Raw genomic sequence first — 24,336 nt, 5'->3', positions numbered from 1 at the left:
ATGCACTTGTTTGTTTTTCCAAACATGTGTTTTTCATCATCTTCCCCCAAGGTGGGAAACAAATGCTGCTTCAGTGCCTCTGAGAAAAGAAAGTTGGTCGGTATTGTACAGCACTTTCATTTCCAAGGCAGGAATTTTGTTGTTGTTGTTTTGGCATGAACAATAACAGGCGTAGGGCAACAAAGGGTGAAGGGATTGCACAGGAGATGGGTGCCAGAGCAAGACTCGACTGCAAATGATCTTTGGTGAAGCATCTCCGAAATCAAAAAGGCCGGGAATGAAAACGCGACTCTGCATACACTCACAGCATGAGCAAGACAGAAAAACTTGTGTTTCAGTTGCTGCATATGATGAAACATCCTACCAGAAAATGTATTTTTAAAAAACAGTGAAATATAATCACTTTCATTCTTTTCTTTTGTTTCTCACTTCATTCTGCACTGCAAAGTAAAAAGTTAGGCGAAGTCAAACTTTCAAGTCAACAAATGAACTTTTTAGTCGGGCAATTCAACAAAATATTTTGCCTACCCTAAAGACATAACTAAAAACAACTCAGCAAATTGTTTTAGGGCAAACAGCTAGCTAATATATTTAAAATCATATCTGACGATTGCAACACACTTGACTAAAAGTATTCATGATGCAAACTGTTTAGCTTCATAAAATAAAAATGCAGACTGTCAAAGATGGCGTTCAATAGAACTGCGTTGGTTTGGGATGCTTGTTTTCTGTTCCTCCATAAATATATATGTGTTTAAAAAACTTTCATGGTAGGATGGAGTTGGACTAAATATATGTAAATATTCCACTTGCATCCACTCTCAGAGGAGAAGTTGGAGTGAAAAGGATGGCAGAAGTGGCTGAGCATGATGCAGAGGCCATTAAGCCAGAAGAGCAGCCGACAGCGGGAGTCGAGGGGAGCAGCGATGGCCAAACGCGGCTGCCACTCCTCATGGGAAATGACAAGGGAAGGCGAAGCTGCTTAATTGTATCTCACGCTCCCAATCGATTGCAACCCAAAAACAACCGGCGAGAAATCTGTTTCGGCACGACGGCGGGGCATTAAGGAATCGTGCCACGAAATTGAAATCATCAATGACCGTCAGTGATAGTCTCTACAGGTGATCGGTGTCCACATCCAGCCGCCATGGAGCAATTTAAGAAAGTTAGAAAGGTACTCTGACAATCGAGACCATAAAATATAAATAAAATATATTTAAAAAATCTACAACATGTATATTATATTATGTGTAAAATTATTTATATAAAATGAAATAGAAAATCTATATTTCAAGAATATATAAATTATATATATTGAATATTATATAAAGAAATTAAAGGATTTTAAGTCTGAAAATTAACGTACCATATTTTCCGCACTATAAGGCGCACCTGATTATAAGGCGCATCTTCAATGAATGGCCCATTTTAAAACTTTGTCCATATATAAGGCGCACCGGATTATAAGGCGCACCTTCAATGAATGGCCCATTTAAAAACTTTGTCCATATATAAGATATACATCTGGCCCGCGGGCTGGAGTTTGGACACGCCTGCTGTAGTGGCTCAATATTGGTCCATATATAAGGCGCACCTGATTATAAGCCGCACTGTCGGCTTTTGAGAAAATTGGAGGTTTTTAGGTGCGCCTTATAGTGCGGAAAATATGGTACAGCAAACGATTCAAATCACATAAGATGAACTCGGGTTTTTTTGTTTTTTTTTTTATCTCTGAAACGTCTCACCTTAGTCCATAATGCGGAATATGTATCAAACATGAAATGCAATCTCCCGCCTAAGCTTAGCCGGGCCACCGGGAAATGCCACGGTGGCCTTTGTACAAACTGCAATGTTTTATTCATCTCCAAAGTAGCATGTAAATGTGTCTTTTCTATGCCACGGAACAGGGGACCAACGTGTCACCGTGCACTAGCGGATTGAACTTTAAAGGTATGCTCGGGTTTACGGAACATCTGTTTTAACCCGTCACTTCCGGTGGATAATCAGATGGATAGATTTTGACTGAAATGTGTTGTATTTATAGCCCACTGAGCTGCTTTGGACGACAAAGAAATACATGATGGGGTTTGTGATTACTCAAACCGAGCTGGCTGATGGGGAAGATAATGAAAGAAAACATTCGAATTGGCATCGGCATTTGGATGATCCACACATGGAGAGTTCACGTATGAGTTTTAGACTTCACTCGAGAGGCCCACTTAATGGCTTATCCAAAAGAACTCTGGGGCTGTGGAGCCCTTAAAAAAAAAAAAAAAATGCCTGAAACGATTAACTAAAACGTGAGCTTCATTTGGCCTGACATTTTGTTATTTTTTCCCCCCCACAGGAATTAAGCTGGACAAGCTTGACACAATGGTTTGAAGACTGTCCACACTCGTACTATTGCAATGATGAATGAAATAAATACAAGTCAGGACAATTTACATGCCTCAGTATTGCCTGACATTTCCTTGGCTCTGTCGTCCATGTTGGAAATAATCAAAATATATCAAAGCAGTTTGTATTGCCACTAAAACTGTTGTGATTTATTCCCGAGGATCTGGCTCAAGATTCAAAACAACCCACCCACTATTTATTGAAAATATTTAATTCTTTTTTTTTCTGTTTAATTCAGATTTTTCAGAATATGTCTTACCTCTCAGAAAATGTCCGACTTAAATCTCATTAGGCAATGCTGGCCTGCACACGAGAAAGCGCGGACTGATTTATCGAGCTTTGTTTTTGCATGTCCATAAAGATAACGCAAACCGCATTCAGCGTGCACCTGTGTGCACAAACAAAGCCAGTTATGTGAAGTATAAACACCATAGAGAAGCTTCTATTGGCGTGACTAATTATCTGAAAGCCGAAACACTATATTACTTGCATGATTACTGAGCTATCTATAGTTAATTATACAGCTTGCTCTTGCCTGACCTCTGCCAGCATGATCCATTACTCAACTCCACTGTCCGTTCCTTCATTCACCGCCATTATTCTTTTGTTCTCTCATTTAAAGTTGCCTTCAACTCCCTCTGTAAAAAAAAAAAGTGACCTTTCATGTCTTATCTTAACAAGGCAAAAAAAAAAGAAGCATTTTAGCTCTAAAGCCCCAATTAGCATAAGCACTCAAACAGTTAAGTCACTTTGTTCTATGTTTTCTACATGTTTGTTTGCTGTATAATAGGCCCTTTTTTTTTTTTTTTTTAACAATTTAAAGCAGCAAAGGGAACACGACAAGATCCCTAAGGAGCTTTTCGTAAGTCTCATCACAACTAGAATCAAATGCATTATTTATTTCAAGCTGAGTCACTGCTATATATTTTTTCTCTCCCTCTTTTAACCATGTTTGTACATGCACTGTTTGTTAGTTCTTTTGGAGTCTCGAGGCAGTGGCAATTCTTTGAAAATAAAATGGCTGTGATCTTCAAGGTCTGCTGAAAAAATATGCGGGATAAAGGGCAACGCTAGCTCGTTTTTTAAAAAGGTTTGGTTGGTTTTACATAGTTGATCGTTTATTGTTCAGTAAAATTGTTTTAATTGTGTTTAGCAACACTGAAACACTGATTTGACTAACAAGTTCAGACAGGGGAACAAAATTTGACATTTAGAACCAGTTCAATACAGATAGAAATATGTGAAAAAGGATAAATAATGTGCTTGTGATAATCAAAAACATTTTAACATGTCACAGTAAAAAAAATAGAAATAGGAAATTGTTTTCCATTGGTGCCCTTTAAAGAATTACCATATTTTCCGGACTATAAGGCGCACCTGACTATAAGGCGCACCATCATGTCAGATTTTTAATCCAAATCAAATCCTTCTCCGTTTTATTTTTTTTATTTCAACTTCAGACTTTATCATCACAAAATAATGATCCATAGTCTTTTTGATTCATGATTCATAGTCTTCAGCGGGCCACTTATGATTGATTTTATGACACAATGATTCGGGCCAGTTTAAATTTAGGAATTTGGTCCATATATAAGGTGCACCGGACTATAAGGCGCATTGTCGGCTTTTGAGAAAATTTTAGGTTTTTAGGTGCCCCTTATAGTCCGGAAAACACGGTACTGCTAATGGCGGGAAATGGCAATTAAGCAAATTAAGAATTTTAGAGTAAAAGTACAGGTTGTTGGGTTTGACCGTAACATAAACAAAAAGCACAGATACATCCATCTCTTTAGTCCTGTAAATATTCATCTTCCAAACAACCAAAACACCTGAGGAGTTTGACTTTCATATACTGTGGCTTTTTAACGCTTCCAATCTTCTTCTGCTTTAAAGCCTTCCCAAGCTTAGAAGCTTTGCTTCAGCCTCCGTGCAATTTCATCACATAAGAGGAGCGATTTCATCTTCTAGGTTTCACAGGTCTAAAGGGATAACAAGATAGGAGGAGGAGGAGGAGGAGGAGGAGGAGGAAGAGGTACAGAGTGCAGCCGACCACCAGGTAGTGACGGAGCAAAAACCAAAAGCAAATGAGATGACAGTGTTGAGAAGTCAAGGTGAGCATGAAGCTTCAAGGATGACTTCAAACAGGATTGGAGGGACCTCAAACTCTGGGGAAGTCATTACCTTGGCGTGCTACAGAAATAGACCAAACCTTACAAGTGCAACATAAATAGTTTGTTCACTTTTCACACCTGATCGACAATGAATTACCCGGAGTGTGGAGCACAGCATGTAGGAAAAAAAACAAAAAAATGACTTGGAGTTGGACGTCACAGCGAGGTAAATTGTAGTCGAGGTCCATTGATTGGCAGCGAGACAAAAGATGAGAAGTGCGAAGCGGCGGGAGGTGGGGGTAAGAAAAAAAATCTGCTCCAACATGGTAGAAAATGGAATGTTGCAATTCTGCTAAAGCTCACAGCCCATTTTGCAGGGTCCTTATTGAGCTGCTCATCATGCAAAAGGTTTTTATTTGTTTCTTTGATTGCTATAGCCAAAACAAAGAAATAAAAAATTCGAGACTATAGAAGCAGTCCTATAAGAAAACAGTTTTGTTTTGATCATGAATGTTTTACCTCTGCCTTTACATCTCTGCTATTAATCTTTAATATTATGTACTCTCCTCTTGCTTTTTACTTTTTACACTACCGGGTTGAAAGTGGTGCTTACCTGTTCTATAACATGCGTGTTGCTTTATTTAACATTGAAGCTTAAAGGATATAAAAAAAGGATCAAAAGCTATTGTGCATGTTGAGAAATTGCTTTTAAAGACAAGCGGCAGAAGGCCAGAGAGTGTTTTGCGCAACTTACGGATAAATGGAAACTGAATGTAACTTTATGACTTTGACACAAGCCACTGGTTAGCCGTGCTGCAGATCATCCGCAGCACTCAGCTAAAAAATTAATGGCGCTTGTTCCATTCGCGACGCTAATGCGTTCTCTGAAAATGAAGATATAGCGAGTGAATCTTCATCAGTTTTTCTTTCTTTATTGTTGTTGTCGCAATAGCTGTGCAAATGAATCCATCTGCTTTTAAATCCCAACAAGCGTATTTTCCAAATGATTCACCGCAAATATGGTAATTGATACCAACAATCAAATCCAACTTCATGCACTACATTTCCTTTTACGTTGTCTCGACTTAACTAAACATAGTTACTACCCCCGACACATATCGAGCTTTGAAATCGTCTCATTTGCTCAGTCAACAGCGCTGATGGCTGTGTGAGATTAAGAGACCCCTCCATTTTTCCACACTCTTGCCATTTTGAGTGACACCCTAATCCTTTCAATCTTATCGACGATATGTGAGAAACTCAATCGTATGTGGAGAAGATTAGCGGCCAGTTTTGGCCTTCGCTTGGTTTGTCCGTACACAGTCGATATTACTATTGTTTTCTTTGAAACTTAGTCGACCGATAGCAAAGTCTTTATCAATCCTTAACGGAGGACTTATGTTCTTGCAATAGCTCCTCGGCGTCAGATGGCATTGTTTGCCCGTTCTGCTTTCTAAACTCGCATTGTCTCATCCTTCACTCCTCTGAACGCCAATAAAAATGAGAATCCAATCTAGTGATGCATTTTGAAGCACGGGGACTGACAAATGAAGCCTGGTAGAGACAGACGAAAGACAAACAAAAGAGCATAAAGAGGCAAGAGAGCAGCGGAAAGTCGGTAAAGAAAGAAAAGTGGAAGCCGGGGGAGAGATTTATTGCCCAAGCAACGGATGAGACAAAACACAGCGAGCTGAGAAGTGGATTATGGGTGTTCTGATTTCATTTCTATGGCAGATATAATGACGGTTAGTTTTCTATTCATATTTTTTGGGATCAGTGGCGGCGCAGTCGTCAAATCAGGTTTCGGGGTCTGGCCAGTGGGCATTGACGAGGGCCATTAAAGTGTCATTACCATTTTGTGCCATTACTGAGCTGTTGCGCCAGAGGAATTACCTTGCTAATGAGATCAACCTGAACCCGACGAATGCTTGCGGTGAGGCTGACGAATTCTACGTAGGCGCAGCAAGCCACACAAATACACATGAGGTGGTCTCGACTTTAAGATTTTGTTATTAATCTGATTGTAGTTTTAGATAAATCCAGGAATAGCCCATCTTATACATATACATTAGGGTTGTGCATCTCTTCACAAGAGACGATTCAAGGACGGTGAGAGTGGAACGATTCAATTCGGTCTGATTCGGCGGGATTACGATTCGATTTGATACGGTGCGTTTTAGCTCGAGAGGCTATGATGCAATAAATTTTTGTTGACATTTTATATACATTTACATGAAGTTGCCAGTACTGTAAATATGCAATTTCCTTCTACGATATCTCTCCAATAAAATATGATTTGATGTGTGATATATTTCCAAGTAAAACGATTTAATTAGATGCTCTATCATTTTAACTAAAAATGTTCTGATTGGTTTATGTTACAAAAACAACAAAATAATAGTTTGTATTTATTTTATCTTTATAATTTTAATTTATATGCTGCCGCAGACACTCTTAAATACCACACTACCAAAGATGATCCAAATATCATTTGACTAACACATCTTCGTGTCTGTTCACACTTAGTGCTTCTAATTAATGACCCGTCTCGTATTAACAGTGTAGAGAATGCTGAAAAGGTTTTTTTTTTCTTGCACCGAGAGGTAAAGGCCAATGCCAGTTAACGTCAGGGAGGACACTTGGCTGAGGTACAAAGTGGCAAAAAAAAATTGCCATTGGAGTGGAGGAAAAAAAAAAACACTTCAATCTTTTATTTTTTTTACCTCATTCATCAACCTACGAGTGGTATTTGAAATCAATAGGCTTCATACTGTGAGCCATAATATCTTAAGGAGGAAATAATTGGTGGCACTCTACTAATTAGACTTAGTGCAATCATATTTAATACATAACCCATCTCGACTGATCAGCATATCAAAAAGGAATGGATGACAACCGAAAATTGCATGTCTGTTACTCCAAACATTCCACTTTTAAATAAATAATCCCCACTCTGACTCGGATCGTGCCTCTTTCACACAAACAATTCCAATTTCCTCTGTCTCACTTCCAATTCCCCGTGACACTTATTGAGAGATTTACATAGAAAAAAAGCCAAGTGGGGTTCTGCTCTCTATTGGAATGTGGGGAGAGGTTGGGGTGTGCGCAAGTGTCAGCGCAGACAGATCACCAGCCTGTCAGCGGGAAGCCATTCAGCCTGAGAGGTGTCAAGCATGATAATCCCTATGGGAGAGCCGAGTCTGCAATAGCGGCCGCAGATGAGCTTATGTGAAAATATGCCATCACTGTATGCATTTCAGAAATGTAGGTCGAACGATAGAGTCTTTGTCAAATATGCATGCGTACTGACTCTAACATCATCCTGTTGCTTCCCAATCCTCCTTTCCAGTTTCTTCTCAACCCAAATTGCAATGTTGTTGCGAAATTCACTGCAGGAGTTATCAGGCCGCATAATGACTTCATTCTGTTTTCTCTATGAGTCATTGTTTTTGTTGAGAGTCTGGCCCCTGGTATCGAATGAATTAATTCAAATTTGAACTTGTTTAGCCTCCTGTTGTATTTATTTTAAATGCACTGCGAGGACAAACATTGTAAGCATTGGATAGAAATGTGATAAAATAATATTCACTGTTATTATAATGGCGAGCGGATGAGAGCGAGCTTGCGCCTGAGCCGAGCCAACTGGCCCCTGCGGCGCCCTTCTAATGTCAGAGTCAAGCTGGCAGCAGTGATATGACTATCACAGAGAGGCAGAAGGAGGAACAATTGACTTGTCAAGTAAGAGTCACTTGACAACTTCTCATAGATCAATTATGGGGAATTTGCTACCTGGGCCAAAATGGAGGAAACCTGGATTTTGCATATCATATGTGGGCGAGCATTGAAGGTTGAGCTCTACGGTAACGTTTTATATATCCAGCATTTTCCACCGATATAATTAAATAATGGCACTAGCCACAAATTAGAAAAGAGGTCTTTGCAGAGAGGATATTGTGTTGGTTGTAAAAAAAGCAAATGGTCTGTACAAGAGGGGCCTGGAGGCAGAAACATAAATGAGCAGCGTAAACCTGTTTGCAAAAGCCTGACAATGAGGAAACGGAGGTCACAGTGGAAGGACAGAGGGTTATGGAAACAAGAGGAAAGGCTTGTTGATGGTCCTAATGTGACGTTTTAAAAAAAGAAAAAATCCTGAAGGGATTTATCATCTTTTTTTTTTTTTTTGAATGATGGCACCTTTATTTTTCTGCACAAATAACAACCTTCTGTTTTTGGTTGTAGAACGGGAGAAAGGGCTAAAGAGAAAAGGTATTAATCCATTTAACGCTTGACATTTCAGACTCACCCATCCTGGTCCCATTTTTACACCCCCCCCCAAACACTTTGAGATTTTTTTTTTTTTTGCAAGAGCCCAGAAAACACTTAGAGTTATTGAAAAAAGTTACGGGCTACAACCCATTTGGAATATTGCATCTAACATCTTTTATTTGCTCCTTTATATTAATTCAAGAGAAGCTAGTTATCGACGCCAATATCTGATTTACTCCTGCTGGGCCTTATGAGCTCAGTGGAAAAGCAAATCTGTTGCTTTAAAGGACTTGTTTGTGCACATTTTCCAATGACAAATTTTAATTAAAACGATCAATTTGGGACACCACGTGGAGTTTGCAGCTGCCAATGGCATCCAGCAGTGAAGAAGAGGGAAAGGGCTTATTTTGTGTGGCAGGACAAAACATTATTTGGCTCACTTGTGTGAAACTGTGATTGCCCTCAGTTTACCAAATAGGGTAAAATATTCGGTAATTTGAAACAGTACACATTCAGCATTTACTGTAGATGAGATGGAATCAATTAAAAATAACAACCTTGAGGTCAACAACCAGTAAACATAAATATATTTTGAAAAGTTATTCCAAAGTATCCGCAACACTTCACGAGTCTTCAGCATCAATAGTTTAACGATTTTTCTCGGCGGGAGTTTAAAGAGATCTTATCATCCCACTTATAAGGTAGCAAAGAGAAAGCAGAGGGCGATCATAAATGTTTTTAATGTCCTTCAAAAACCTTATTTAGTAAAGAATCTTGCCGGTACTAAAGCCAACAATCTCCGGTCCCCAGGTAATTACATTCTGCATCTCCTGACTATATATTATCGTTTAATGGGAGGCACTCTTCACTCCTCTTGTTTCCCTGAACGGTAATTAATGGGATGGATGACGCCAAGATAAGGAGGATGAAGAAAAGGTAAAAGGAAAGCAGAATGGAAAACTTCTCTTATCTGATGACCGGCCGAGTGACCTTTGAGTTTCCCTTTCAATCTCCCCACCTCCCGCCCTTGTTGCTCTTTTTTCCAGTGTTCTCTTTGACAAGCTGCCAGATCTAATGTCCTCTGTGAAATGTGCCGTGTCAACTCCCATAAACTCTTATATCCATCAAAGTTACCCTCTTTATCCCCCAAAAACACCCTCCATTACAGAGAGTGATTAAAAATGATCGCTAATTATTGGGATGGTCGAAACTACGGTGAGTTTTGACAAAAGGAATAATGGAATTATTGTTTGCATATTATTATGCAGAATGGTAAAAACAGATGTTGACCCACAAATCTGATGTTAGGATATTAGCAAGTATTATTGATTGAATAAAATCAAACTCCGGCTGAAAAGGTATGATGCAGAAAAAATAAATTAAGGGAAGCAAAAGTTACCGTATTTTCCGCACTATAAGGTGCACCGGTTTATAAGGCGCACCTTCAATGAATGGCCCATTTTAAAACTTTGTCCGTATATAAGGCACACCGGATTATAAGGCGCACCTTCAATGAATGGCCCATTTAAAAACTTTGTCCATATATAAGATATATACATTTGGGCCGTGGGCCGGACTTTGGACACACCTGCTGTAGTGGCTCAATATTGGTCCATATATAAGGCGCACCTGATTATAAGGCGCACTGACGGCTTTTGAGAAAATTGGAAGTTTTTAGGTGCGCCTTATAGTGCGGAAAGTACGGTAATTAGTACACAAGATTAGAGGTCTTGTTGTGAGCTCTAAAGCGAGTTTGGCCAAATACGGGCAACGTAACATGAAGCTAAAAGTATCGGAGGCATTGCAGAGATGAGAGTGCATGAAAAGATGAGAACAAGTCATCATCTATTCTGGTAAAGTGCACCATTGGACATCAGACAGAAAGTATGATGAGGTACAAACGCTTCCCCGCGCATATCAAACAGATGATTTTGTGATGCCACCGTGGTGTTATCAACTCTAGTCAGAAGGTAATGCCAGCGGATGAAGAAGTAGGTTGGTGAATTTCTTGGACAATGCATACTAAATGAGATCGACAACACTGTCCTTTATTTTTTAGCTTAGCATTTCGTACGCTTGCATCAGTCCATCTTGGTGCCAATACATTTTTAAATATCTTGTATTCACAATAGTTTGAGAGAAGCTCTGTATGGAAAGGAATTTATTTATTTTAAGGAAAGATAAAGTGATCAGTGAATAGGGGAAAAACAAATGTTGACCTTGGATTAAAAGTTGTAGGAACATGGGGGGGGGGGGGTGGGGGGGGGGTGACAGATTGGCTTTGCTATCCCCTGAGATGTGCCACCAACAGGGTTTGAAATGCCATTTTCTGGCTCCGACATCTCACGTTATGACATTTCCGACTCCAACTTGACTCAATAAAATGGTAGCAGAATAATGTTTCTGTCTGAAGGCGCGTGCACACATACTGATTTGGAAAAATCAACCAATTGTTTAATTGAGACCCGCCAAATTATGCCTTTAATTTTATGGTGAAGGAACAAAAAGTTAATTACGATAAAAGGATCTAAAGTTTTTGGCTTTAAAGAGTCAACTGAGTTCCCTGAAAAGTAGCCTTCCATGTCCTCAGCCTGTGTACTACTTCTTCCTGGAACATCACGACTAAAAATCATAAGAGACTGGCATAGATTTACAAATAAGAGCAAATGGCTGCAAGAAATAAGCGGGGACAGAGTGTAATGTTGCACGCCTATTGAGTAGCAAAGTAGAGGTACAGAAAATGTGTCAGAGACTGAAATGATATTCAGATTATACAGCAGTGATGTAATTAATTGTTCGACTAATAGATGGGGCGATGCATTGTTTATATTGCGCCAATGAATATCAATGTCTGTACACGGCTAAGGCCACGACAACATGTTAATTAACAGAGGGTAAAATTATAGCAACTTATTTCTTGGCTAAAAAGAAAGAAAATGGTTACCATAGAAACAGAAGTAAATTGGGGGGGGTTACTTGTAAATATTGCAATAGACTACACAGACTGGTGGAGAGTGAATGTGGTCCAGGTTGAATATGTTCAGCCATCCAAATATTCTACATCTGCTTATTTTCAGCTGCTGGATTCGTGACACAAGGTTACGTTCCCAAAATGATGTTTAGTGCTGAGTCACTGACTCCATTTTCTTAATGCTTCCTTCCTCTGTTCAAACAGCAGACGAGAATTTTTCTGATGCCCACTTGTGAGTTTGAATGAGTTCATTCTCGACACAGCCATAATGCCTGCTATAAGAGGGTGTGCACACTTGTGCAAAGACAAAAGGCAACATGGGATTTTCTTTTTGTTTATTGTTTTTTCTTATTCAGATTGAATCTGAATTTGAATGAACTAATTGACGAATAACATGACAACATCACAAGTGACTTCAGTACGTGATCCCCATTATTTCTCAATGAGATGTCATGTTTATAATTGAAAATATAATCTCACGGATCACAGCTGCTTTTGCTATCGTCGTAATTACCCCTGCTGTGTCATTTAGATGTTAAATTAGGTGATTGTTAGCCAACATAAAACAATTCATCACATTAATAGCATCCTATGGGATTGAACGTTATTGAAGATTTTTGATGCACATTCCGTTTCAGCTTGAGCAACAGCGCTGCTGCGCAATTATACGGAATGAGACGTTCATGTCAGGGTTCAAAACCGTTTTTTATTTTTGCAATTCTCTTTTCAACTATTGTCCCAAAAGTTGTCATGAATATGAATGTTGTCTATTGAAGGCCACTTGCCAATTTTAGATAGCGAATATTTTCCAAGTGGTACGTGCTAAACAAAAATAGATTGGCAGCCTTTGCCAAGGTTTGTACTCTTTTGTGATTCATTTATATATTTTTGAGTGGAGTGACCTTCAGTAATTTCTTCTTCATTTGGTACGTTGGGATGTCACAGAATCCAGTGAAAATAATCAAAATTAAATTAGCAGGTTATTATTACCATCATCATTAATATTGATTTTTAGAAGGTGTTGAGTGTTTGACAAATGTGTTTATCTGAGCGTGTTTGCTAGAAGGAAAGCAAACAACTGGAAAGAAAAAAAAAACAAATTAGAAGACTGAGCACAATTCCCAACACACACATGCAATCACGCACACACAAAGACAATCCAGGCTAGATAATGAAGAACTGAGGCCTATCGCTTGGGTGATTAATTATCCATGTCACCAGATTGGAAGATGCACACAAAAAAAACTAGTCTATTTTTCTTTTCCATCGCTAAATGCACCTTGAGTGAGGATTCGATTGGAGTAATGACAGCCATTTGTTGATGGATGATTGCAGGCGAGCATTTTTGAAAAATACAGGTTAGGGATGTACAGTAAATTTCTTGATGGTGAACAGTGTGGCACTAAATGAGCAAAGCAAAAAAAGTAATACTATAAACTAAATATATATTGCGATGACGAAAAATTGTCATCTGTTGTCATTCTCATTTCAAATTGTCGTTTCCCCAGGTCCCCTGTTAAGTATCTACGCTTGCCCGAATACAAAAGTGAAGATGTGGTATGTATAAAAAAAAAAAGAGGAAATTGAATTCGGTGAGATGCCGGCAAGAGTGACCTCTTCATCTATCGATTCCTCTCCTGTCTGAATGGATCAGCGTCGGGGTGTGAGGAGAACATTAATTTGGAAAAGTGTGAAGGCAGCTACTTTTGGAAAAACTTTGGACAGAAGCACATTCGTTCACGTCTTGTATAAATTTTTGCAGCCAATTACCCAAGTTAGTTCCAGATTTTTAAACAGGAAAAAAATCATCACCAGCATAAAATGATACGTGATAAAATGCAAATATTTCCAATTTAAATTTTAACACATTTAGACATTCAATATAACAGTACTCACAGTTATATCTTCTTTATCCTCTGCCAAAAGCTGAGATGTCAATACTGTGGAGTATTTTTTCTTTCCTTGGATCTCAAGGCACCACTGTAACAAAAAGCAAATTTGGCCTTTAAATCAAAAGTCAAGAGTGTCAGTTTCGCTTCAAGGCAATCAAATAAAAACGTAGACGTGTCACGGTAAAATCAAACAGTGGGTTCGCTTTTTTGTCGGCAATAGTCAATACAACAACAACTTGTCTCTGTTGTCACTTATTGTAGCTGACAAGTTGCTATGAAATGACATTTTGCTCCATTGGCGTCAAGGCCTTGGCTTGCTTTCTGACACCTCAACATAAAGACATGAGTAAAGAAAACAGCCTTTTGTAGCTATTGCGTCAGAATTTGATTAGCATTCTGAGTGCCGCTAACCCACAGGAGTCCTCGAAAATACGATTTTCAATTTGTGGCATTAAAGTGGTAGTACCTTCATCCTCGCATCAATTCCAGACAGGATGTGTGGAATGTTAATAAGATTATGATTTAAACCCCTTTGGCGATGCACCGCATGGTTCAAACCTTGGATAGGTGGTACACTGAAATGTTAAATTGTGCCGTCAAGTGTACTTTTGGTTGGGATTTTTAGCATTGTTATTGATTGAAGTACATTAAAAAGGTGCATATTTTATCATTTATTTTTTATCATTTTTATTTTTTATTTTTTTAAATTATTTTTATGTATTTTTATTTATTTTATTATTATTATTATTACCCTTTATTACATTTGTGAATTTGTTGGTATGGTGTTTTTTTTTTTATAAAGTCAGCAGAAGGAGACAAAAATTAAACTAGGAGAGATAAAAATAAAAAGATCGTTCTGTGAAGTGCAGATCAGGTTTTCGTGATATAAATAAAGCAGCAAGTGGTTGGATTGGGAATCTTCAAGTATGTCAGGAATAAAGAGAATGAACAAATCTGTGATGCAAATGTAAGAAAAAAAACACTTTTGTCTATTTATAGAATTTGCAGTATGTGATGGGTTCACAAGAGTTCCCGTTTGTCTTTAGCTTTAATAACGCTTCATCTAATAAAAAAAAATTAAAAAAAAAAACTTCAATGTTTTATTGAGGTCAGACTTGAGCTGTGAGCTGTCATCACTCAATTGTGTGTGATAATCAGTTACGGAACTGTGTGCAAAGGCAGCTGCAACGTACTGCTTCATTTACCGTATTTTCCGCACTATAAGGCGCACCTAAAAACCAATTTTCTCAAAAGCCGACAGTGCGCCTTATAATCAGGTGCGCCTTATATATGGATTCTAATTTACGATTTGATATGAAGAGCAAAGAAAACAATCAAAAAGAGCACTCAAAGCAATCAAACTTGCTGATATCCCATCCGTACTTTCATGTCATGGTCAAAAATGGAATTGCCGAGTCTCAAAAAGCACAGCAGAGTGGCGGCATTGTTATTGACAATATATCGCTCAGCCCTCGAGCATTTTCCCTGCGAGAGAATTCAGTTTGCATATATTATGTCAATGAAATACAGCATCACAGCAGGTGATATTACCTTGCCCGGCCATGTGTCTCTCCCTTAAGGCCTCCTAAATGCACTGAGTAGTCGTCAGGGGAGCCATTTATAGCTGTCCGTTCCATTCGCGTGAATTACATCCCACATAATTTCCATCTTTGTTCATGCACGGCGCTGCCAAGAGCCCGTGTGGTTGACACTGGGATAAATCAGAGCAGTCCGCCATTTGAATTAAGGTTCCCCGAGTTACAAGCTATCATTGGAGTGAGTCATGTCGTCAAGTATGGAAGGCAATGGGCATTTGCGAGAAACCGTGCCAAGAAGGGATAGCGAGGAAGTCGCACAAAGGATGTTTATTATACTAGCCGATTTATGACTTAGCATGTTTGCATCAATCAAGAAGAAAACCGATGCCCTTCTACGAGGAGGGGGGGGGGGGGACACGGTGCATGGCCTCACAGCTTGCCAAGCTAAAAAGCCGTGGAGCAAATGTTGACACTCTATTCGCATTCCAATCAATGTTTCACTCGTGTAGCGTAGCTATGACGAAGGAACAAGCCACATTTTTCCAAAAGCTTAATTATTGAACAACATCTGTCTCCAAAATCTCCTTACGTTCCATTCTCCTGGCTTTATCTGTCATCCTGTTGATTTCACCAGACACAAAAGCAAGCAAAACAAACAAAGCTCTCCACTCCAGGCTGAAAACAACATATCACAAAGTGACAACAGAGCTACCCAATTTACTTTGACACAAGCTAGACTACCATGAAACCGTTGTATTAAACCTTCAACAGCTGAAATCTCCTAAGGCAAAACTACCTCCCAAAAATTTCTACTGTACTATTTTTAAACAATCCAGCTGCTTGATGAGAAATCATTTTTGAATCATCTGGACTGAACAGATTGAAATGACAATGTAGACTTTTGGTGGAGATTTTTGCAATTACCGTATTTTCCACACTATAAGGCGCAACTAAATAATCCGGTGCGCCTTATATATGGACCAATATGGATTCGTGGATGAGGACTAATTTATTAAAGTAAGCTTTACGTGTTTATTTTGTGTGTTGTGTGATATTAACGTTTGAGCAACGTTGAGTTATTGATATATTGTTATTGCTTTCACTGTTTCGAGTGTTACTATATTGTGATTGCATTAACGTTTGAGCAAGTTATTTATTCTATGTGCTTTATAATCCGGTGCGCCTTATATATGAACAAAGTTTTAAAATGGGCCATTCATTGAAGGTGCGCCTTATAATCCGGTGGGCCTTATACTGCGGAAAATACGGTACTTTAAACAAGGTATGACTCCTGAATAAAAAACCCAAGGCCATATATATTGGATTATATTGTTGCTCTGGAAAAACTAAATATATATACTGTGTGTATATTTTTTGTCCTCCAGGCTTGTCTGTGTCTTCATCACTCTGCCTTGTACGCTGCTGATGGCCTCGGAGGCAACACACACTTCTGTGTGAATGCATCACTACCACTTGTCAGGGCAGTTGGGAAAGATTTTGAAGCCAATACGACGCGACATATTGCTGGAGGACATGTGAAACCTCAGGCCTAAACTCGAGCCTCACTGGCACGAGAAACCGAGTCTGGACAATTGGACACAACCGCAGGAGATGGTTTGAGTCTAATCTGCAATATATTCACCTGTTTTGGCTCTTATATGAATTTAAGTCAATCGGAATGTCTCAACGGCATCCATACAAGGCCTACTAACAATTCTTGAAAAATTAATTTTATGTGTGCCTTATGGTCTGAAAAATACAGTAGGTCCATGAAGACAATGAGGGAATTTGGTGTGGCTGAACATCTCTGGTCCTGACCTCAACCTGACCTGCTCGAACACCTCTGGGATGAATTACAGTGGAGACTGAAAGCACATCGGTGTGACCTCACAAAGGGTCAAAAATTCCATTAAACAGACACCTAACCCTTGTGGGGAAAGTCTTCCAGAAAAGTGAAGCTAAAGGGTGGACCACCGTCCTATTAGACTCGATGAATTATGAGGTAGTCAAGTTGAATGTTTCTGTTGGGAGTTGTAGCTTATCTAAGTTTGTTTATAATGATTGCTATTAATATCAAGTTGATCCATTTTTACTGTATTTGTCTCATTCATTTTGGCCCATTTGATGTCAAATGAACCGTGAGTGTCATTCCGAATAACACACTAATTCAATGTAAACTAAATTGTGACAGATTTGTTTCAAATGAGGCATGAATAGAATATAATAAATAAAACCAATGCAATAGTTTAATCCAAAACTGAAATGTATAAACAGCCAGAGTCTACATTAAATTTCAGCTCCAAAGTAAATTTGATTTTATACTAGCATTTTTACGATCTCTTATATTTTTTATAGTGATGACAACGGTGAAGCTTGCCGAGATGAATTGGATTCATTACGAAAATATAAACTACGTGGCACTTTTCCCGTATATTTATATTATTCCAGGGTACGACACTGAGCATATATTTACGATGACATTTGGCAAAAATTGTCTCTTTAATCACAGAAAAAAAACAATTGGCTTTATTTGTAATCTCATTTTAGTTCCTCGCTAGCTATGATTGAATCTAACAATCATAACATAACAGTCGTTCAGTAATTTACAATTCTGGCCATGTGTTGCCTGGTGAATCACAAGCAACACAGTGTTGAATTTTACAAAAAGCCAGAAGCACAGACAATTGTTCTCATTAATTTTAAATGACTATGACTAAATCCAAGATGGTCTCCTGCAAAACTGCACGTTGCATAAAAGGATCTCATCGATAGCCCGCCGTGCAGTGTTTTCCAATTAGCTAATCGACTTTGGGTGGTAAGCAACAAGGAAGGCCGTTCATATTCAATTAATTGTTTACGCATAAAAATCGAGTACCGCTTGGCTCTAACCAGCCGAGGCGCAACTCGACTGCTGAGCAAGAAAGAACACAGAATTATTGAAATAATCCATCGCAAAATAAAAACCATTGAAGGCATCTGTAATAAATACCAAATGCAAAATCTGCTTGAAGCATCCAACTAATATCGCAACCAGTGAGCGAATACTTGAAGATTTGCAAGCATACTTGCACTGCCAAAACTTTCACCTACTAACTAATTCATATACGTTCTCTATTAATGCTCGGATAACTTCCGTGGGCGTCTGAGGAAGAGTGAGCAAGAATTTTGCTTCGTCCCAGTGCAGATGGTATAGCTGGTCTAAAAAAAAAAAAAGTGTTGTTAGTGTTGCAGGGGAGCAATGGCTGCAGCAAGTGGACAATCACCGCACTGAGAGATAATTTCACACTCGCTGCTCTGATAAGTGTCTGGACTGCTGCTGGAAGCAAAACTGGCAGAGTGGCCCTGCAAAGAAATCTTCGCACTTCAAGCCCCAATAGAATTAAGAAAACGGTGCAAGCAGTAAAGCCAGCGTGCAGTTGGTGTTATTAATAAGTTTTTTTTTTTTTTTTATCAATCATTCTCATCAAAAATCACCTCTCACTTGTGTTATAATTGAATTTCCGAGGACCACACTAGACCTTGAGCTTTTCATTATTCTTCTTTCAACAGCAAACAAATTGTACATGGACATTTTTGTTAGACCACTAATATTATTTTGCATTAAAAAATGTGTTTCAGGGCTGAAAATGTGAAAAGCACTTTCGACTTGACAAATCAGAGGTCAGGCTCCATCCGCATTGAAAATATGAGAACATAATGTACCGCAAAAATATAAACACACTCAAGTATGAGCTCACACAGCAGGAAGCAAACCAAATGTACAACTTGCAATTACTGCATACCGCATAATGTTTCCAGCCTTTAACCACCAACTGCCTCGATATCTAAGACAATATCTTTCCTGGTTTCTCCTCTTTGCTTTGCAATATCGTTCTTCGCATGAGGTAAACTGTGTCATTAAAAAGCAATCAATGAATATTTCCAGCATACGTGCAATCCAAACAGGCACAATGGAGCCAACTTTAAAGGTGTAAAGACTTCCTTTGACTGGCAGGAATAAAAATACACAAATTACCATATGAATAAAAAAAAACTAACCAGTGACAGTTGTTAATCGCTAAAGTAAAACATGTTGACAGGTCGTTCCCTTAATCCATAAATGTGTTTTACAAGATAGGGTGGAGTTATTACTAAGCCTCAAAGTTATTACGCAATCACATATTTGGTATATCGTATTACGACAATGTTGCTATTAAGGTGAGTGAGTGGCACACGTTAGTTAACTTCCACGTAATGCACTGCAGATGTTAGCCATTAGCCTCGTAATGATGATAACCTTCACTCTCGCTTTCATTCCTGCTCACACATTAAGGGAGGTTCCGGTAGCATCAAGTGCTTGGTACATCAGGCTTTGGCTAAAATTAGTCTTAATAACCACCTCGGAGTAGGTGATGGATACGGTATGTGCTACCTAGTAATCATTTGGCTTTTTTTTTTAAACCTAATTGTAGCATGAGGTATCTACAGGTACATATGTTCTACTTGTGTATCGATTTAAAGTAAACATGTCTATTTTGGGATTTGCTGTCTTTTTTTCGTGTTAACTATCAAGACTCTTCTTTGAGGCCTGCGTCTTATGCATCAAAGTGAATGGAATGGAGTTTTAATTGCTAAATGCAGATATATTTTCTATTAATAAGGCTTTGGATTGCGGGATTATAATATTTTTGCAGAATTCAAACACTCAAGAACTCAACATGCTACTTTTGTAGGACTGAAGTTACGGCAGTGGGGAGGGGGTCGGATTTTCATTCCTCTTGTGCCACACGTTTAACATGTACATAATCCTTTTGAAGAAATATTTATGCATCATATCTCGATAACTAGAGTACAAAGGGTTTCTTTGATTCGCAAAATCAAGGCATGTTCCCAAGATGAGATGTTTTATTTTGTTCTCACTCCTGTTTTCCATTTTTTTCTCATCATCGTCATCATTATTATTATATTCCTATTTTATTATCATTATTATTATTTATTAGATAATTATATATGCTTCTACTGTAAAAAAAGAAAGTCATTTTATGCCGTGTTGATCAAATTTGCAAACATATTTTTGGGTCTCGGCGGCTTTCAACTCTCGGGTACGCGTAAACAAGTGTTGCAGTCGGAACCAGCGGAAAGGAAATAAGCCGTGTTGAGCTTTGAAAAGCACACGGTGGGGTCTACAGTCTAACTGCAAATGCACATTTTTCCCCTCTGGTGCCAAAACAAAACAATAAAAATGGAAAAATTCAACTGCTGGAATACATTTGCTTCATTTAAAATTGCATGTCTTTTAACCGCATCACTCTAGTGGTTGGCATTTCACCCATTCAACTGTAGTCAAACACGATAGTCTCATCATAAACCTTTCCTGGCACTTTTGTCAGGACACATTAAGATGCCTAAGATAATCATCCGCAAGCTCTACCAAAAAAAAAAAAACCTCCAGTATTAAGAAAACAGTCAACAGACCAAGCACGCTTCTGCCTGCAAACTTAGCACAAGAGCAAATCTAAGGGGAGTGCTCAAGAGACAATTGTGAACACTGATGAGTTACGCAATCAAACCAGTCAAGGGAATGCTCATTATTGCATTTTTTGGAGCTTTGTTTGTTTGGCTCATTTTTTGGGTCTGTTTCTCTCTGTGGAATACGGTTATCCTGTTCGAGAGCTCCTCATGGCTTGCTGATATTGCAATTCCCTCTATTTGATGTGAGGTACCTCTCCACAGTGCCAAGACAGTCACGGCAGGATATCAAAGAGGGCTCAGATGTGTGTGTGGGTAGGGGGGGCCTTAGGTTGAGATGGTTGTGATGAAACGTGAAGATGCCCCCAAAGTTGAATTTGATCGGATATATCACAGGTGTCAAAGTCAAGGCCCGGGGGCCGGATACGGCCCACCACATCTTTTTATGTGGCCCGTGAAGATAAATTGTGCATCAAATTCGTGTGTCATTACTAGAATTGCAAATTGTCTTCACTTTTAATAATATCTGTTTTTTTTTAATATTTGACCAGTTTTTACTGATCTTCTGTAAATCTTCTTATCTTTTTTTAAATATTTGACCAGATTTTACTCGTCTGATTTGAAAACAAGTTATTTGTCAGTTTGTTTTGTAGCTTTTACTCTATATAATATGAGGTGCTCATACATTTATTTGGGTTGACAGTCATAATGGTTCTCCGAAAGAAGCTATGACTACAATGCGGCCCGCGAAAAAAATTTGTTTGACACCCCTGGTATATATCCTTATTTAATTTTTACAGCTACAGCAAGGGTGTCAAACTATTTTTTTTTCACGGGCCGCATTGTAGTCATAGTTTCTTTCGGAGGGCCATTATGACTGTCAACCCAAATAAATGTATGAGCACCTCATATAAAAGCTCCAAAACAAACTGACAAATAACTCGTTTTCAAATCAGATGAGTAAAAACTGGTCAAATATTAAAAAAAAAAAAAAAAGATATTTTTAAAAGTGAAGCGAATTTGAATTTCTAGTAATGACACACGAATTTGATGCACAATTTGTCTTCGCGGGCCACATAAAATGATTTGGCGGGCCGTATCTAGCCCCCGGGCCTTGACTTTGACACCCGTGAGCTACAGGAACAAATATTAATATGGTCAGTAAAAAAAAAAAAAACAAGTTGGCATTTGTTACAGAAAAGCAAGCATTGTCCGTATCATATTAAGTTTCTCTCATGGATTAATTTGTCGTTTTTCACTCAAGTATGTTAAAATAAAATCCTGCCAGTCTTTATACACCCTGGTGTATGCATGTGTTACTGTGATCATACTGACCTAGAAAATCACAGTGAGATCGGGGAGTCTCCATGCAGGGAAGGGAGGGGGGGAGAGAATCTGAGCTTCACTGAGCCAGCCTGCAGTCTCACGCCGTCAAGAGCATTGTGCCGGGCAGACCGAAGTGGAGCCTGTGAAACCGTAGGGAGGATCGGCATCAATCAAAAGTTCACCAGACCTTCGGGGAATTTTATTTTGGAATAATTTGGAAACAGCTCGCGTCACACTTGTGTTCCGCATCAAGGACAGTTGCTTCTGAGCACCAAATGAGGCACAATCCAAAATTGGCTTTCAATTTGATACAAAAAAAAAAATTTCTCTGTTCAAGCTGTTACCAGAAGTCTTTGTGGATTTCGAGTGTAGTAGATCAAGTGAGACAAAGCATCACTTATCTTTTAGCATAATTTAAAATAAGTGTTTCTTTATCATCTGTTATCTGCCAAGCACTGGTGGCACCTGCGGACATCAAGTTCATGTGTCATTACTAGAATTGCAAATTATCTTCACTTTTAATAATATCTTTTTTTTATTTGACCAGTTTTTACTGATTTGAAAACGAGTTATTTGTCAGTTTGTTTTGTACCTTTTACTGGATATAATATGAGGTGCTCATACATTTATTTAGGTTGACCGTAATAATGGCCCTCCGAAAGAAGCTGTGACTACAATGCGGCCCGAGAAAAAAATGAGTTTGACACCCCTGATCTAAGTGATCCAATTGTTGAAACAGTGTCAGCGAGATGACACGTCGCATGAAGACATTTCATTTCAGATGAATGAATGAATAACTCCTTTATAGATTGCATGCGGTAGTAGTCACGCTGACACCGCCGCTCACTTTGACATGCAGTATGGTGGAAAATGAGGAATCAAGGGATCACATCTGTGATGTATCATGGCAACAGAGACAGACGGTGAGAAGAGCTGTCATTCCAAGGCACACGATAAATTAGTCACAAACATTAAGCAGCATCCATGAAGCTAGGTACAAATATATTACAGTGGAAAATTATATATTTTTTTCTTTTAAAAAGTCAAGAGGGTTGAAAATAATAATAATATGCATTCTCCATAGACATGCCCCCACCCTTGTTTTATAGTAAAGCAGAGCTCAGGTGGGGTTTTGTGTTTGAAGGATCATTCAAACAGACATGGCAATCACAGCGAACGTCAACATCCAACCTGACGTCTCCCGGACTCATCCACTTGTAATAATGTCAAGTGCTTTTGCGTGTTTGGACCGTGTAGAGCATGACAGTACATCTAGACGAGATGTGCATCTGAAGACACGGACATAGAGATATTTATTTTTTGGTCAAGAAGCTTTAAAAAAAATATTTGTGAATGTGTCATTTGATGTTTTCAACTCATCTCTGAGAGGAGATTACATTAAATAGCCAATGTCAAATATTAACCAGCCTTGCTATATCTTGGCTCGACTCGGATCAAACTGGCCACCCGACACAAGCTTTATCCATTTGATTAGCATCATCTCCTCTTCACAAACAGGCTTGGCATTCTGCTAATGTTTGCTATGAGGGGGTGAGTTGACATATTTACAATCCAACTCAGCTACGCCAAGCCAACAGAAATTGGAGACAACAAAAACCTCATATACACAAAAAACAGATTGGAAACTCAAAAGTTGAACATAATTATTTCTGGGTGGACTGGTTTAACTTTTTTTTTAAACAATAGAATGTTCCAAACAAAAATTTAGCTACTTTGTTGTTAATTTGGCCCATGATGGTGGTTAGAAATAAAACAGCTATGCTAGCTATTCATCTTTAATGCAGTCAAAGTCCATAGTGATGCCACAAAACATTCATATGCAAACTTCCATTTATGAGTTTTGTTGTATTTAATTGTCTGGAGGATCTGTAACCTTTGCATACTTTCACTGGGTATGTGACATAAATGCCTGCTAAATATGCTGAAGGCATTAATTACTTACAGAAATCTCCACACTTGGGTTCACGTCGTGCTCAAGTGGCTCGAGATTCAGAGAAGATTGTGCCTGTTGAAGTAGAAGAGAAAAAAAAAAAAAGCTGAAGATTACATTGTTGCTGTGAGATTTTTTTTTTTTTTAATTGTGTGGCTCCAATTTTAAATGTCACACAATACTGTCCTTTTGAAGATATGAAATAAAATGTGTGCTACCAAGGAAAATTATTCTTGGCTTTACCAATATGTAATGTTAAGCAAAAGGAATTATTGAGGTCTAAAATGCCAGAAACAAAAACCTTTAGCTTGGTCTCAGGGCTGACAAGAATTTCTACCCTATCACCTAAGAAAATTCCTTTCAACAGCAGCTTCTCCAATGTGGCACATATACTTAATTCCCAGGCACTCCGGGAAGCATCACACTATCGCCAAGG

The 24,336-nt window shown here is 38.6% G+C and overlaps 3 long non-coding RNA genes across 10 annotated transcripts in view; 2 read left to right on the top strand and 1 right to left on the bottom strand.

Moving 5' to 3' along the window:
• The window catches only part of LOC148380051 (uncharacterized), a 67,509-nt gene that overhangs the window by 33,047 nt on the left and 10,126 nt on the right, over positions 1-24,336 (bottom strand). For 3 of the 8 annotated variants that reach the window (XR_015854792.1, XR_015854793.1, XR_015854791.1), the window contains exons 3-5: positions 23,913-23,975; positions 21,959-22,089; positions 13,642-13,725 (exon numbers count right to left, since the gene is read on the bottom strand). This is a non-coding gene — a long non-coding RNA (uncharacterized LOC148380051). Of the gene's footprint in view, positions 1-2,656; positions 2,786-2,937; positions 3,031-13,641; positions 13,726-21,958; positions 22,090-23,912; positions 23,976-24,336 lie in introns of those variants that run through there. The other 5 variants (XR_015854788.1, XR_015854790.1, XR_015854789.1 and 2 more) reach the window with 3 other exon arrangements.
• LOC148380054 (uncharacterized) lies at positions 1,831-2,444 on the top strand. The gene is made up of 3 exons (XR_015854796.1): positions 1,831-1,950; positions 2,045-2,186; positions 2,348-2,444. It is a non-coding gene; the product is annotated as an uncharacterized LOC148380054 (long non-coding RNA).
• On the top strand, positions 4,407-17,271 carry LOC148380053 (uncharacterized). The gene is made up of 3 exons (XR_015854797.1): positions 4,407-4,807; positions 13,254-13,302; positions 16,561-17,271. It is a non-coding gene; the product is annotated as an uncharacterized LOC148380053 (long non-coding RNA).

The sequence above is a fragment of the Syngnathus floridae genome, chromosome 21 (assembly GCF_059516105.1).
Source record: "Syngnathus floridae isolate MCC-2025c chromosome 21, RoL_Sflo_1.0, whole genome shotgun sequence".
Lineage (NCBI taxonomy): Eukaryota > Metazoa > Chordata > Actinopteri > Syngnathiformes > Syngnathidae > Syngnathus > Syngnathus floridae.
Note: the sequence above shows the minus strand (reverse complement) of the source record. Positions and strands in the feature narration are given on the sequence as shown.